A 17,488-nucleotide genomic window follows, 5' to 3' on the forward strand; every position below is an offset into this window, starting at 1 on the left:
AACAAAAAAAGTTTAATTACTAATTGCATGTCCTGCTCCTCCTCCTTCTATCCTACCCACACCTGGGACTTAATTTGTTTTGCTATCTAAACTAGCTGTCAGCAAATATAATAATTGCATTTCCTTTTCCAGCTGACAAGACCACGCGCCAAAAGTTCTCATTTTTTTAATTGTCCCCTTTTCCATTTCAACATAAACAGGGGGCATGTCTCACTATTAACATCATGACTGCCTCGCAGATTACAGATAATATATTATCAATCACATTGCTAATCTACATCAACATGAAACAATGAATCTAGTCTAAGCTAGCATCATTTGGAGGTTTAAGCACTATCCGGCCTGAATGCTACATAAACTTGGATATTAGATAGGAGAAGAAAAATTAGGGCTTCTAATATAGATAACTGGAAGTAAGATTGACTAAGGGCTTGCGGGGGGACATACGCTCCAAGATCCTAGGACCACTCCAACTTTAGGGACAATGGATAGATGCAATGAGTGACCAAGATCTTGAAAATTTTATCATAAGTAGTAATTATAAGGTCAGGTTTGACCTATGATTTTGAACCGACCTCAATAAATGCATTCTTTCTAGTTTTATATGCTTAATGAATAATGCTTGTGAAATGAAAGGCTATATATGATTTCTGTTTCAATTATTCATTTTCTAAAAGTTCGTCTCTTCAATTATACATATACTTCTTAGCTAATGATGCAGAATATCAGTTCATAATTATTGATTTCAACCAGAATAACAACCTTCCTTTGATGAAAAATATGTGTTTATCATCTTTCTTCTAATTTATATTTTTTTTCAAGTGATAAATCACTTTATACTTTATACTTCTTCGTATAAGGAGTTTACTCCACCTACATAAGAAGGGTGTTTGTTTGCAAGCAATGAAGACTGAAAGTGAGAAAATACCATTTCTTTTAATCGAGTTTACATATTGTTTGTATGGCAAGTGGTTATAAAGGATATAGCAAAGTTATCACATACGATTAGAAGATGTGATTTTGACTTCCTAAAAAAATATAAGTCATTATCAAGTGACAAAACTGATAACCGATTATTAATTAAATGATTTTTGATCTATGTTACTAATTATCTATTGTTGCACATTATCTAACATTTCATCTACTTGCATACAGACGTGAATGTAAATCATTTGCACTAACAATGTAAATATTTTAATTTACTGTATTCAAAGCTAGTGTGCACTCCGTGCAAAGCATGACGACCCCGCTATTTTTTTTAAAATTACTCGCTTTTGAACTGCATTCACTAGTTTATAATACATTATGAGTTAATTTTGAAATTATAAACCATGTTAGACCCTAAGGGGGGTGATCTAGGGTCATATGCTAAATCTAATCGATATAATGTCAATTAAATTCAAATTAACAAGTTAATCTAATCAAACACTGCTGGAAATTTTTAACTTTTAGCGACGGCAAATCCGTCGCTATAAAGTCCATTTCCGTCGCTAAAAGTTTTAGGCGGACGGAAATAATATTCCCGTCGCTAAAATATCGACTCATTAAGGGGAGTGGACTAAAAACGACTTTAGCGACGGAATTCCTGCTAATTATTACGACGGATTATTAGCAGACAGAAAAATTGGTCCTGATTTTACAATAATAAAAATTAAAAAACCAATAGCGACGGATTTTCCGCTCGCTAAGAGATTTATTAGCGCGGAAATCCGTCGCTAATAAAACAATCGCGAGGAAAATCCTCGGCTATTGTTTCTGGAATAATGCACAGATCTGATTTCCGTGCACGTTTCCGTCGCTAAACAATACTTTAGTGATCTGAAAATTACCGTGGGCTAAAAGTATTTTTTGAGGCGATCGAAATTCCGTCCGCTAAAAATTTCAAAATAAGAAATTAAAAAAATTTATTGAAAAATTGAAAACAATACCCGTTAAATCGATAATAATTTTTAAAACATGTTCAATCAGCAGAAGAAAGCTTAAATCTCACTCGCAAATATCATCATCAGCATATATGCACACATTTAACTTTAATAAAGGAAAAAAATGCAATAAGTTTCTCGACAGGTACAGTAATAAGTTTTTATCACACAAGAAAATTGTTTTCAAAAGTTATATTAAGGACAATCAATTCCTCCTGATCATCATCCTCCTCCTCCCTCCAACACACCACATTTATGCTACACCGGACTGAACCTTGTGAAGAAGTCCGGCCTGTAAATGAATAAATCAAATGTTAACAGTGTGTGTAAACGTTAATAGAGTACAATTAAATATATACTAAGCAACACAACACACAAACCACAAGACATAAACGAAACAAAACACTCATCCACATCACTACACCATCAGGACAATATGGTACACAACCTACAACTACCCTGGCACAAATAGCACACATCACAGATTTCAAACAGCAACACAATCTCCAACTCACGCACCAACGCAAACCACAACTCCCTCGCTACTCTCCCCTCAAACCACCACCACATACACACTCCCACTCCTCATCTAACACACCATCTCCAACTCACCCACCAATCCCACCAACCAATAAACCCAACCACACTACGCAGCGTACCCATCAACTACACCATCACATAAAAACATTATAAAGTATATATTATTGACGTTTGTGTTAGTGTTAGGGGTTGTGTGTAAGCAGTTTGCTATCAGTGTGTATCAGTATGTACATATCATCTAATTAAAAAACAAAGTATATATATTACCTGTGAGACAAAAACGCGTTCCTAATATGCTCCTGAGCTCCTGAGGCAAGAGTCGACATGCTGTGTGAACTAATTCGTCTGCTCCCGCGGCTCCGTTCTTCCTTAACAGAAGCCCCTGATGATGTTGTTATGCTGGACTGCCATCTCAAATCGCTTATTAAAATCGCATGCTGCGCAATCTGAGTCTTGATATGAAGCTATCCTGGTGTCCTTGGGTGCTGCAATGACTCGTAGGTGGCTACTAGACTCGTGCGCGCCTCTGCTCGGATCCTGCCTCCAACCGATAATGTCTCCTAACTAGGTCCAAATGACCGTCTCGATGATGGAGTCCTCATCTCCTACTTAGCCGCCAGGAGTGTTAGAACAGACCTGAACTAGAGTCAATTGATCTCTGTAGCCTTTGGCATGCTACTTTCCTCGATAATAAAACAACCCGGGCAAATCTCGACGTTCAATAATGATGCATTGATATGAATTGAATATATAAAATGAATGCTACTTACAGCAGATCCTTATTCTTTGCTTCTTCTCTTCATCGGCGTATTCGGGCTCCAGGAAGTCAGCATACGTCTCAACATTCTGAGACTCCTTCCTCATTTTTATTTCTCAAATATATCATTAAACCATAACACATAAATTATCCCCACGTAAAAGTATTATTAATACTCAACTCTATTGATGATAATGCTGGCTGATTATGTCCTGGAGCCCCCGTGATTGCCTCGTCAATGGAGGCGCGTTGCGATTCCTCCTTCTATTTCAGCTTGAGCTGCAACAATGTCAATATCGAACCAATATAGAAATTCAAAACAATAAATTAAAAATATATACTTCAATAATACCTGAATTTCAGCCGTGTTCCAACGTTAACTGTTTGGAAAGTGCAAAAAATCTACTGCCATCCACGACGCGTGTCAAGATGGCGCAGTGTCCCCAATCTTCTGTTATTTGGAACAAAATATTTTTCTTTACTCAACCGCCAATCATCTTGAACATACAATTGAAATTTGCCGAAGCAGTTACGTCCAGCTGTAACTAGATCGCATCCGGATCCTCTACTAATGAGAGAGTCCTATATCTCCTAATAGATCTTGGCCTTGATTTATCATCAAAGGCAAATCTACCTCTGCACAAAAGTAGGCGGGAGATAAGGATAAGATATTGGCCTTTGATTATTCAAATCATAAGGCAAGATTATAATATTAGTCAAAACGGAGAACAGACGAGTAAGGCCGCAACAATCCTGTATGCGTACTGTGACAAAGTAAATAAAGAGTTTATATATAGTATTATTGGACGGGCGTATTCTACGGCTCGAAAATATGAGTGTACAAGTGGTGCAATTTCTAATGTAATTAGGCATATAATAGTTTACGATACGACCCACAAATACTCACCCATGTAACAATCACCTAACTACCTAAACCTACTTCCACCCATCGCCTAACCCTAAACCTCAACCCAACCCTCACCCTCAACCTTACAAATCTCCTCATCACAAAATAGGCGGGATAAGGATACAGATATGTCCTTTATTCGCTAAGTTTTAGCGACGGATTATCCGGTCGTTTAAAATCGTTTTAGCGAAGGAATCTCCTCACCCTCAACCATCACCTCCAGCCTTCTACCTAACCCTCCTCTAACCGGTAATCCAAACACCAAACCCAACCCTAACCCTATCGAACCTAACCTAACCCTAACCCATAGCCTAACCTCGCCTAACCTAACGCTAACCTCCACCGATACCCTAACCCCCCGCTCGATGCACCCTCCCCTCACCACCTCGACTCACCTAACCTCACCTGGTCGACTCACCTCGGATCACACCTAAACGCTAACCTCAAACCTCACCCTCAACTCACCTCCACCTGTCACTCTACCCTCCTCTAACGCCTAATCAACCCCCAAACCTAAGCTAACCCTAGCTCGCTACACCTACCCTAAACCTAACACTACCCTAAACCTCGCCTACCTAACGATCAACGTACTAACCACCCACCATCCTAACCCTCCACCTAACCGTAACCTCACCGATACTAAACCGATAACCTAACCCTAGCCTAACCCGACCTCGCCTAACCCTAACCTACTCAACCGAACTAAACCCTAACCCTAGCCCTAACCCCTCAACCTTACTCACCGAAACGCCTAACCCTCCACCTCGATCACCCCTCACCCTACGACCACCGACTATCGATCACCTAACACTGACACCTCAACCTCGATCACACTAAAACGCCTAACCCTAACCCTCACCCCAACATCACTCCACCCTCACTAAACCCTCCTACCCTGAACCCTAACCTCAACCGGAACCGCTAACCCTTAGCCCTAACCTCGCCTAAACTACCATAACCTAACCCTAATTAAAATTTTAAAAAAAATTTTTTTTTTATATTATAATTTCATCATAGAACATTTTATTAGGGTTTGGTTTTGCATAATTTATTTGTTACCATCACCCCACCCTCACCTAACCAAACCCTAACCTAACCATAACCTAACCTCACCACACCCACCTAAACCCTCCTCTCCCTATCCTAACTCCAAACCCTAACGTCGCCTAAACCCTAACTAACTCTAAACCTAACCATAACCTAACGAACCTAACCTAACTCGCCTCACCTAACATAAACACTAAACCTACATTAAAATTAATTTTTTTATATTATAATTTCATCAATAGGACATTTTTATTGGGTTTGGTTTTTTGCATAATTTATTTGTTTACCAAAATTAAACTACAATATATAAAAATGTAAATTAAATTGTAAAAATAACAAATCCATCTCCCACCCTTATAATTTCTTCTGCTCTCCCTCTCTCTTGTCGGCCGAGCGCCGGCGGCGTTGGCCGGCTCCGCTGCCGGCGTCGACCGACCCAGAGAGAGAGGGAGAGAGAAGGAGAGATGACGCGGGGGGAGAGAAAGAGAGAGAGAGAATTGAGGGGGGGGGGATAGATAGATTACTTGAGGTGAGGGGAGAGAAGGCGGCCGGGGCGGCAGAGGCGGCGCCGCGGTGTCAGAGGCGGCGGGGGGGGGAATGAGGAGGGGGGGTGGCAGGGATTCGACCAGAGAGAATCGTCACGGCGGGGAGGGGGGAACGAGGAGGGGGACGCGGCGGCGGCAGAGGGGCGGAGGGGGGAAGAAGGAGATGGGGGCGCAATTCGACCGAGAGGGGGGGGGGTTGGGATCGAATCGCGGGGGGGGTTTCGAGGACAGGGAGCGACGCCGGCAGCGAGCCGGCCAACGGCCGCCGGCGTCGGCCGACGAGAGAGAGGGAGAGAGAAGGAGAGATTGAAAGGGGGGAGATGGATTTGTTATTTTTACAAATTTAATTTAATTTTTATAATTGTAGTTTAATTTTGGTAAAACAAATAAATTATGCAAAAAAAACCAAACCCTAATAAAAAATGTTCCTATTGATGAAATTATAATATAAAAAAATTAATTTTAATTAGGGTTAGTGTTATGGTTAGGGTTAGGCGAGGGTTAGGGTTAGGGTTCGGTTAGGGTTATGGTTAGGGTTAAGGGTTAGGGTTAGGCGAGGGTTAGGGTTAGGCGAGGGTTAGGGCTAGGGTTAGGGTTCGGTGAGGGTTAGGGTTAGGGTTAGGCGAGGGTTAGGGTTAGGGTTAGGATTAGGGTTAGAGGAGGGTTAGGTGGGGGTGGGGGTGAGGGTTAGGGTTATGGTTAGGGTTAGGGTTTGGTTAGGTGAGGGTGGGGGTGATGGTAAAACAAATAAATTATGCAAAAAAACCAAACCCTAATAAAAAATGTTCATATTGATGAAATTATAATATAAAAAAATTAATTTTAATTAGGGTTAGTGTTATGGTTAGGTTTAGGCGAGGGTTAGGGCTAGGGTTAGGGTTAGGGTTAGGGTTCGGTGAGGGTTAGGGTTAGGGTTAGGCGAGGGTTAGGTGAGGGTGGAGGTGATGTTGAGGGTGAGGGTTAGGGTTAGGGTTAGGTGATCGAGGTTGAGGTGAGTGTTAGGTGATCGAGGGTGGGGTGAGGGTGAGGGGTGATCGAGGGTGAGGGTTAGGGTTCGGTGAGGGTAAGGGTTAGGCGAGGGTTCGGGCTAGGGTTAGGGTTAGGGTTCGGTGAGGGTTAGGGTTAGGGTTAGGCGAGGGTTAGGGTTAGGGTTTGGGTTTGGATTAGGGTTAGAGGAGGGTTAGGTGAGGGTGGAGGTGATGTTGAGGGTGAGGGTTAGGGTTAGGGTTAGGTGATCGAGGGTGAGGTGAGTGTTAGGGGATCGAGGTGAAATTATGATATAAAAAAAGTTAAATTTAATTAGTGTTATGGTTAGGATTAGGCGAGGGTTAGGGTTAGGGTTAGGGTTAGGGTTAGGGTTCGATTAGGGTTAGGGTTTGGGTTTGGGTTTGGGTTAGGATTAGGGTTAGAGGAGGGTTAGGTGAGGGTGGAGGTGATGGTGAGGGTGAGGAGATTCCTTCGCTAAAACAGTTTTTAACGACGGGATAATCCGTCGCTAAAACTTATCAATAAAGGACAATATCTTATCCTTATCTCCCGCCTACTTTTGTGCATGAGGAGATTTTGTAAGGTTGAGGGTGAGGGTTGGGTTTAGGTTTAGGGTTAGGGGATGGTGAAGGTGAGGTTTAGGGTTAGGGTTAGGGTGATGGTTACAATGAGGGTGAGGTGATTGTGTGGGGTTATCGTAACTATTATATCGCTAATTACATAGAAATTGCACACACTGTACACTCATATTTTCGAGTTATTTTTGATATATATGCATACAGGATTGTTGGCGGCGCTTACTCGTTGTTCTCCGTGTACTATAGTGTACTCGGAGAACGAATTGGGATCCTCTCCTAATGAATCCTCTTCTAATACCTACTAATAAGAAGATCTTGGCCTTTGATTTATCAATCAAAGGCCAATATCTAGGCCTTATCTCCCGCCTACTTTTGTGCATGAGGAGATCTTGGCCTTTGATTGATAAATCAAAGGCCAAGATCTCATTAGGAGATATTAGGAACCCTCTCATTAGTAGAGGATCCGGATCCGATTAAGTACAGCGGGTAGGTGCTGCCGAAATTTTGACGAAATAAAAGTACACTTGAACACACGTAAATACATATACACGCTACGTTTACATACCTAATGGGATAGAAGCCTTCCTCTGACAGCCGATCACACACACTTGTCCTATAACTTAAAATGATATATGTAGGGATATGCTCACTTCCATTAATTTTTAAATTCTAGATGCGGACAATTCCTGACAAATCGTTCATGGGCATACCACGTGATCGAAGGCATCTAGACACTCGATACAAGGATGGGATAGAAGCTTTCTTAGCCTACTCTGACACCAACCCTCTACGGTCACTCAGCGGAAGGGGAGATCTCAGACATTTTGCAGATCGTATTCTGACTTCCTGGAGCCCGAATTACGCCGATGAAGAGAAGAAAGCAAAGAATAAGGATCTGGCTGTAAGTAGCAGTTCATTTATATATTCAATTTCATATCAATGCATCATTATTAAGTCGATTTGCCCGGGTTGTTTTGATATATCGCAGGAGAAAGTACATGCCAAGGTACAGGAGCAATTGACTCAGTCTCAGGTCTGTTCTAACACTCCTGGCCGGCTAAGTAGGGAGGATGAGGACTCCATCATCGAGACGGTCATTGGACCTAGTAGGAAGAACAGATATCGGTGGAGAGGATCCGAGCAGAGGCCGCACGAGTCTAGTAGCACCTACGAGTCTGCAGCACCACAAGGAACACCAGGAAGCAGTTCATATCAAGACTCGATGGAGCAGCGATTAAAAGCGATTGAAGATTGGCAGTCGTAGCAAACAACATATCAGCGGGCTCTAGAGGAAGAACGGAGGCGCCGGGAGCAGACCGAATTGGAGTTCACACAATTCATGTCGACTCTGCCTCAGGAGGCTCAGGAGGCATATAGGAGACGGTTTTTGTCGTCACAGGTAATATATATACTTTGTTTTTTTTAATTAGATGATATTGTACATACTGATACACACTGATACAAACTGTTACACACAAACCCTAACTCTAACACTAACACAAACCTCAAAATATATACTTATAATGTTTTTATGTGATGGTGGTGTTGATGGTGTATGCGTGCGTAGTGTTGGTGGTATTGGTTGGTGGGTTGGTGGGTGAGGTTGGAGGATTTGTGGTTGAGGATGAGGAGTGGGGATTTTGTTGTGGTGGTGGTTGAGGGGGGAGAGGTAGGGCGAGGGGGAGTGTTGTTGGTTGGTGGGTGAGGTTGGAGGATTTGTGGTGGTGTTGTGGTGTGATGTGTGCTGATGTGTTGTGCAGTGTAGTGTAGTGTTGTGTTGTGATGGTGTAGTGTTGTGGTGTAGTGTTGTTGTGTTGTGGTGTTGTGTTGTGGTTTTGTGGTGTTGTGTTGTAGTATATATTTATATTTGTACTCTTATTAACGTTTACACACACTTGTTAATATATTTGTACTCTTATTAACGTTTACACACACTTGTTAACATTTGATTTATATTTACAGGCCGGGACTTCTTCACAAGGTGCAGCCGGGGGTAGTCATAATGTGGCTGGTGTTGAGGATGAGTGAGGATGAGGATGATGATGATGATCAGGAGGATTGATTGTCCTTAATATAACTTTGAAAACAATTTCTTGTGTTGTATAAACAATACTTATTATGTACCTGTCGAGAAACTTTTATTTGCTTTTATTAAATTAAATGTGTGATATATGCGTGAGATGTGATATTTGCGTGAGATTGAAGCTTTCTTCTGCTGATTGAACATGTTTTAAAAAATTATTATCGATGTTGTACAGGGTATTTTCAATTTTCAAAATATTTTTTTAATTTCTTATTTTTAAATTTTTAGCGACGGAATTTTCGTCGCTAAAAATACTTTTAGCCACGGAATTTTCGTCACTAAAGTATTGTTTAGCGACGGAAAACGTGCACGAAATCAGATCTGTGCATATTCCAGAAACAATAGCGACGGATTTTCCGTTGCTAATAAATGTTTAGCGACGGAAAATCCGTCGCTAATAAATGTTTAGCGACAGAAAATCCGTCGCTATTGTTTTTTAAGTTTTTTATTATTTTAAAATAGCGACCAATTTTCTGTCGCTAATAATCCGTCGCTAATAATTAGCGACGGAAATTCCGTCGCTAAAAGTCGTTTTAGGCACCCCTGTAATAGCGTCGATATTTTAGCGACGGAATATTATTTTTTCCGTCGCTAAAACTTTTAGCGACGGAAAATGGACTTATAGCGACGGATTTGTCCGTCGCTAAAAGTTAAATTTCCAGCAGTGTTTGATAGGATAACTTGTTAATTAATTTTAATTGACATTTAATCGGATTAGATTAGCATAAGACCCTAATCACCCCCCTCTAGGGTCTAACATGGTTTATAATTTCAAATTAACTCAAATGTATTAAAACTTGAGGGAAGCAAGTTCAAAATGCAGTATTTAAAAAAAATAGGTGGTCGTGCTTTGCACGGAGTGCACACTAGTTTGAAAGTAAATTGAAAATATTTACATTGCTTTTATTTGCAAATGATTTTTACATTCACGTCAGTATGCAAGTAGATGAAATGTGAAGATAATGTGGCAAAATAGGATTAATTAGTAAACATAGATAAAATCATTTAATTAAAATCGGTTATCAGTTTTGTCACTTTTATATGACTTTATATTTTTTTAAGGGAAGTCAAAATCACATTCAATCGTATGTGATAACTTTCTTGTATATCACTTTTATGACCACTTGCATACAAACAAATACTTAAAACTCATAAAAGAAATGTATTTTCTCACTTTCATCTTTCACTTGCTTGCAAACAAACACCCTCTTATGTAGGGAGTAACTCCTTATGACGAAGAACGTATAAAGTAATAAAGTATTATCACTTGAAAAAAATGATAAATAGAAAGAAAAGATGATAAAACATATTTTGTTCATAGAAAGAAGGTTGTTATTTCTGTTGAAATCAATAATTTATGTAACTGACTTATCTGGCATCATTTTGCATAAGAAGTATATGTATAATTGAAGAGACGAACTTTTAGAAAATGAATAATTGAAACAGAAATCATATATAGCCTTTTCATTCACAAGCATTTTCATTAAGCATATAAACTAGAAATGAATATTTATGAGTTCGAGTTCAAAATCATAAGTCATAACCTGCTATAAGTTACTACTATAGATAAAATTTTCAAGATCTTGGTCACTCCATTGATCTATCATTGTCCCTAAAGTGGAGTGGTCCTAGATCTTGGAGCTGATGTCCCGCCCCAAGCTTAGTTCAATCTTATTCCAGTTATCCTATATTAGAACCCTAATTTTTCTTCTCCTATCTAATATCCAAGTTATGTACATTCCAGCCGATAGTGCTAACCTCCAAATGAGCTAGCTAGACTAGATTCATTTGTTTCATGTTATTAATTAAAATTGATTGATAATATATTATCTTAATCAGCTAGCTAGACTAGATTCATTTGTTTCATGTTATTAATTAAAATTGATTGATAATATATTATCTTAATCTGGAGGGCATCATGATAGTTAATTAAGTTAGAACATCCTCTGTTTATGTTGAAATGGAAAAGGGGACAATAAAAAGAAATGAGAACTTTTGGGTGGTCTTGAGTGGAAAAGGAAATGCAGTTCATTTATATTGCAAGTGTTTAGATAGCAAAACAAATTAAGTCCCAGGTGTGGGTAGATAGAAGGAGGAGGAGCAGGAGCATGCAAAATTAGTAAATTAACTTTTTTTCTGTTACGGGACAAGCCCAAGAGAGATAGCCACAGGAGGAGGCGGAGACAAAGGCAGAGGCGGCGTTGAAGACTGGAGGCGGAGAAGGAGACGGAGGCGGCTTTAGAGACTGGAGGCGAAGACCGGAGGTGGAGGTGGAGGCGAAAGATATAAGAAGAGGTGGCTAGGGTTGCGTCAGGATACAAGAGGTGAGAGAGAGAAGAGGAGATGAGAGAGAGAGAGAGAGAGAGAGGTTATTATGCATTCGGGTCAGTTTCGGGTTCGGGTCGGGTTCGAGTAGAAAATTAACAAAAATAAATAGCCGCAGTTAGCGTCTAAAAGCGCTTTTAAGTGCTAAACAATGCTATTTATGCGCTATCAGCATTTTTCGAGTGAAAATCGTTTTCCCACCTTGACCCCCGCAAGCATGGTAAGGGAATGCGTTTCACCCCGCATTCCGTGAATAGCGGCGCTATAGCGTCGCTATTCGCCGTTTTTTTACAACATTGATTGTAGTAGTATTTTAAAATTAATGTAAATCATATTGTTAATATCACTGGAATGCATTTTGAGATTGATGTATATTATTAATGTTATTGTAATTATGTAGAATCGTTGTTCGACATTGTTACATGGTGATCATGGCATATTAGTGTTCTTCCTTCTTTTTTTCTTTTCCCCTTTTTGATAACTATAGACTAGTGAGGCAGAGTCCGATGGTGGCCGGCAGCTGGCATCAGTCGACACAGGGCGACATGCGGTAATGAAGACGACGGTCCAGTGGATTTAATGTTGGTTGGTGGGCTGTTGGCATATGTGTTATGTAAGCAGTCAAACTAGTATTGACTAAAAACTCAAAATGATATTTCCAAAACACTTTTGAGAAAGAAACACCATGGCATGATGATTTCATATAAAAATATAGTAAGAAAAACATATCGGTTGCCAAACACACCCTAAGTTAGTTTAAACTCATTTTATGTTTTAGTAGTTGGTATACAGTGTAAGGTGCTATATTACTCTCTAATTTTTACTATTTCCTCTAAGTGGCTTGGTATATTGTATAACCAAACGTTCTACTTCTACTCATTATAACTTTAGTTTTTTTTCATGCTAATGCTGCAACCTTGCTAGTAGACGGATATTTTGCTCATAAATCTAAAGTTTACCCTCCTCCCTCCCCCACCCCCACCCCCAACCACAAATATGCAGTTTACCCTCTCCCCTTGGCCCTTCTACCTAAAGTAATTACTTTCAAACCTGCTCACTTTCAAAAAGGGGTTTTATAGATAAACCGAAAGTTCTACCACCATTTACTTTTTAGATTAACCTGCTTCCTACACCTTAGATCCAACATTGAGAGACTTAATTTTAAACACACTTTGTATGTTAATAGTTGATGTCGATGTAAGTTGTTATATTTTACTGTAATTTGTTATATTTTTGTTCAAAGTGGTTAGATGCATATTATTTTAAAACCAAATGATTTATGTTACTTCTTGGCTTTCTTCACACATACCTCAGCATCGTGCGAGTCAATTTTGCTCGTTTCTATGAATTAGAGGAAAAAATTTCTTGTATGAATGCTAACTTATGAAAGAAGAGGAGAAACATATCCAGACGCTGATGCAGTCTATGGTCAAGCGTCTTGTTTCATTTAGGCTAATAAGAAGAGATATCCCCCAAAGCCACTTGAGCCGCAGATCGGTGCGCAAGGGAGACATCTTGGAGCTCTTGTATCGGTCCACAAGCTTGTCTAACCACACAAACTTGCATAGTTTTGACGCTAAGATTTCAAAAGAAGTAGCAGCCTTCGCGTTCATGAAGGTGTCACTTATGGTGATGGTCGCCAGGCTTGGGCCTGAAACAACGAGGTTTAGGAGACCATTGCATCTATCCACACTGAAAATGTCACGCCCCGCTTCTCAAAATACCCGGGAATCGGAACGTGAACAAGCCCGTGACGTATTAGATTAAGAAGAAATATACACTATCTTTTTTTTTCTCTTTTTTTTCTTCTCAATCCAATACGCTAAGCGTCTAGAAACAGATACAATACGAAGTCATAGGTCCCCGATCACACATAGCAAGAATATAAAGACAACCCAGAATAAAAATAGACATATCATCAATGGTAAATCATCCCAGACATAAGATACGGGTCAAACATACCCTCATTACAACAACAGTTCAACTAGGAAATAAGAAATACATAGTCCATAATAAAAGGAGATAAAATAACTAAATCTATCATCAAACTAAAGAAAAGTACGGTAAAAGAGTTTTAATATCCAACTACTACTATGAAAGAAAACCATTACGCTTCAGCTGGTTCTTCTACTCCTTCTGCAAGACACCCCTACTAAGAATCTTCTGGCTCCTATACTATCCCGAACTGAGGCTGCTCATCTCCTAAATCTGACGTACACCCAGAAAATAGGAGTACGTCAGCATGTGGAACACACGGCAAGATCCCCCAAGGCAGGAACAAATACAATAACGATAATGATAATATATGCGTGGTCAATGCGATAACAGAAATAAAAATAGAACATGTGATGATAGAATAACAATAGAGGCGTGCAACTGGAATACTAATAATCAGACGAATCCAAAAATCAAATGGATAACGAGATCATGCAGGTAGCGATCAGAAACCATCCAAGCAACAAGATCATACAATAGATAGAATTAATATTTAAAAATCTACAACAAGAGACGTAGTACATCGAGCGAAATAATCCAAACAAGGAAAACCTCATGTATATACCATATGTCTCAAATTGTAGATAATTAAATATTAATCCCAATCTATGTATGAAAAGAACACAACTAGTCATCCTATCACAACTCACTGGTTCACATCTCATTAGAGTCAAGGTTCATATTCTCGGATAATCGATTGTTCACCAAATCATTTACGTACAACTTTTCACTACCCCCCTCAGACTCACCCCAGTGCTACACAAGAATTTCACTGGTGCGAGCCTGAAAATAATCAACAAGCATAATATCACATCACCTCAGACCCACCCCAACGCTACACAAGAATATCGTTGGTGCGAGCCTGGAAATAATTAACAATCACAATATCACATCTCCTCAGACCCACCCCAGCGCTACACAGGAATATCGCTGGTGCGAGCCTGGAAATACATAAACACCCTCATCCGATCACATGAACCAAGAATTCCTCATCCTAACTCTTTTCGTTTTCTAAGTCAACAAATCACAGGTATCTACGTCCTACACACGACACGCTAGGTCACTAAGAATATGAACTACTAACGGTTATCAACAAAACAAGAAATAATAAATAAATATAACTATTTTATGCAAATCATATGATGAACATGACTATATAGACTAGCGATGAATCAGGTATGCATATGTGACAAAGAATGAGTATAAATAAGAGTGTCATCATGTCGGTGTCAATGTACATGAAATGTCGTGTTCTTCAACTATCAATCACACGGTCATAAAATAATCCTTTTCTAAAATAACTTCTTTAAAAACATTTATCCGTTCTAAAATAATTTTCTTCCGCAACATAAATTCAAAAATATTATAATTATTCTAAAATAACCCCGTCATCAAAATAAATTCTTTAATCTATTATATTTATCCTGAAATACTATTTATCACATAATTAAAATTTATTTAATATTATTTGTCACATCCGTGCAGATAATTTTACCACAAATTAACATAACAGATAATTCACAATTTCATCAATAAGCCCACACAGATAATTATTAACAGATCTAATATTGCAGATAATTCATAATAAATAGAAAAATGGTTCTGAGCAAGCGGGATCTTGCTAACGATGTGTGAAAATACCGCACTAGTGGTGTCTAAAATTCATCACGCGCTTATGTATAGTCTTTAAACAACATATAACATGTTACTAATTAATGTTGTAGGAGTTAATCATCCTATAAATACTAACATTATATAATTCAAAAGAACACAGGGAATAGCAAGTCCAAAGGGGACTTGCCTTGGTTCGTGGCGTTGGACTTGGCGGCGACGGGAGAGAGGATCAGCGGAGAGGGGTTGTCGGGGTTGTCGGCGATGTGAGGACAACGAGACGGCGTGTTGGGCTTTGACGCGTCGTTGGTGGAGTTCGAGAAGGAGAAGGGAGTGGCACAGTTGAGGGCTTGGCCGCGGCGAGCTCGGGGTTGGTCGGGTTTTAGAGGGGAGGAGCTCGGCAGGGTTCGAAGGGGATGGTGACGGAGGTCAGAGGGAGCTCAGGGGCAATGGAGTTGGAGGAGCTCGGTGAGGAGTTGGTGGTGTTTGTGATGGTGAGAATGAGGAAGAGAGAGGGGGCTGGTTCAAGCTTTTGGGAAATGGAGGAGAGAGAGAGAGAGAGAGAGAGATAAGAACGTGTGAGGGGATTAAAATAAAAATCAATGAATGATTAAATAATAAAAGTAGAAGGGAGTGATTGGAAAGAGAGTGAGCGAGGTGAGCTGTAATTGAGAGAGATAGGGAGAGAGAAAACGTGTACGAGTGAAATTCGTTTTGATTGAGCTTGATATAAAAAGTGAGCTGGAGAGAGAGAGATGAGTGTGGGAACGTGATTGAGGGTTATGCGGGATTTGAGGAATTAAAATCAATTAAGAAAAGAGAGACAAAGTCAGTTATGGTATGAATTCAAAATAGAAAATTAAGGAAAGAGAAAAATGACGTACGTGATTTATGGGGAAGAGAATGATTATTGGAAGTGATTAGGGGATTGATTAGGGAGGAGTTATGGACAGAATTCAAAAAGGAATATTAAGGGAGAGAATGACGGGATTAAGTATGAGGTAACATTATAAACCGAAAATTAGTAATATTAATCAAATACTTACGTAACCAAATACCCAAAATTAATTAATCACTATTATTATACATTATTAAAATCATAGAAGATTCTACAGAATTGGAGAAAATATCAATACTCTTTATGTAAAATAATATTTAATAATTTTAAATACTAGGAAAATACATTTAAATACGTATCATAAATTCATGGTCATTACAGAAAACCTCAAGATTAGGACAGTTAATGTCGAGCCAACATAGACCGGTGCATCTTTCCATCTTCCAGCTCCTGAGGTCCGGGCAAGATAAGGAGATGGCATCTCTCTCTGTGTCAACAAATCTAAATCCACAAAGAGTCAATTCCTCGAGTGCTACAAGTGTGGCAACCAAGGCTTGAGTGCGAGGCCAATGCAGAGTCTGGTTATGAAATACGGTGAGAGACAAACGCTTCAGTGAGTGGAGGTGGAAGACCCGAGGTGGGAGCTTCACAGGCTCCTTCTGCTCCGAATAGATATCAAGGTCTTTGGCATTGTGCTTCATTGCGATGTATATCCAGCTCATGACTCGATACATGTGGGTGCCCCCACAAGCGGCTATGGAGAAGCAGTTGAGGTTGTTGACATCAGAGAGGAGGATGGATCGGTCTGCAAAGTTCATGAACTGGCGGTGGTAGATAATATTCTTTGTGATGCCTCGGACCAAAATGGGAGAGTCAAGCTCATCGAAGTGGAGACTGGGGCAAGACGACCCCACGTGCGCTCATCTTCGAGAGAGAACGCAGGTTCACAGGGCATGCTTTGCTGTCAGAAAGTTGAGGACGTGATGGAGTATTTCGTCGACCGGGGAGAGAACTTAGCCTGTCTTCTTACCTTGATTGTCTCTTCGCGTATTCATAGCTTCTTAGTGATTTAATGGTGTAGGGAACAGCGAGAGAGAATCTCCAGAGCATTGACATATAACCAGAGAGAATTTATTGAATTCAAATCACAAAGTTTGAAGCTAGTACAAAAAAAAAAAAAAACTAATTCTATCCCACCATGATACATAACTATCTACAACATTTCAAGATCGGAGGTATACCTTCTGAAATGCGATCTCTTGAGAGACGTGAGAGATCGCCAGCAGAGAGAGAGAGAGAGAGAGAGAGAGAGAGAGAGAGAGAGAGAGAGAGAGAGAGAGAGAGAGAGGGGGG

The sequence above is a fragment of the Asparagus officinalis genome, chromosome 4, assembly GCF_001876935.1.
Source record: "Asparagus officinalis chromosome 4, Aspof.V1, whole genome shotgun sequence".
NCBI lineage: Eukaryota > Viridiplantae > Streptophyta > Magnoliopsida > Asparagales > Asparagaceae > Asparagus > Asparagus officinalis.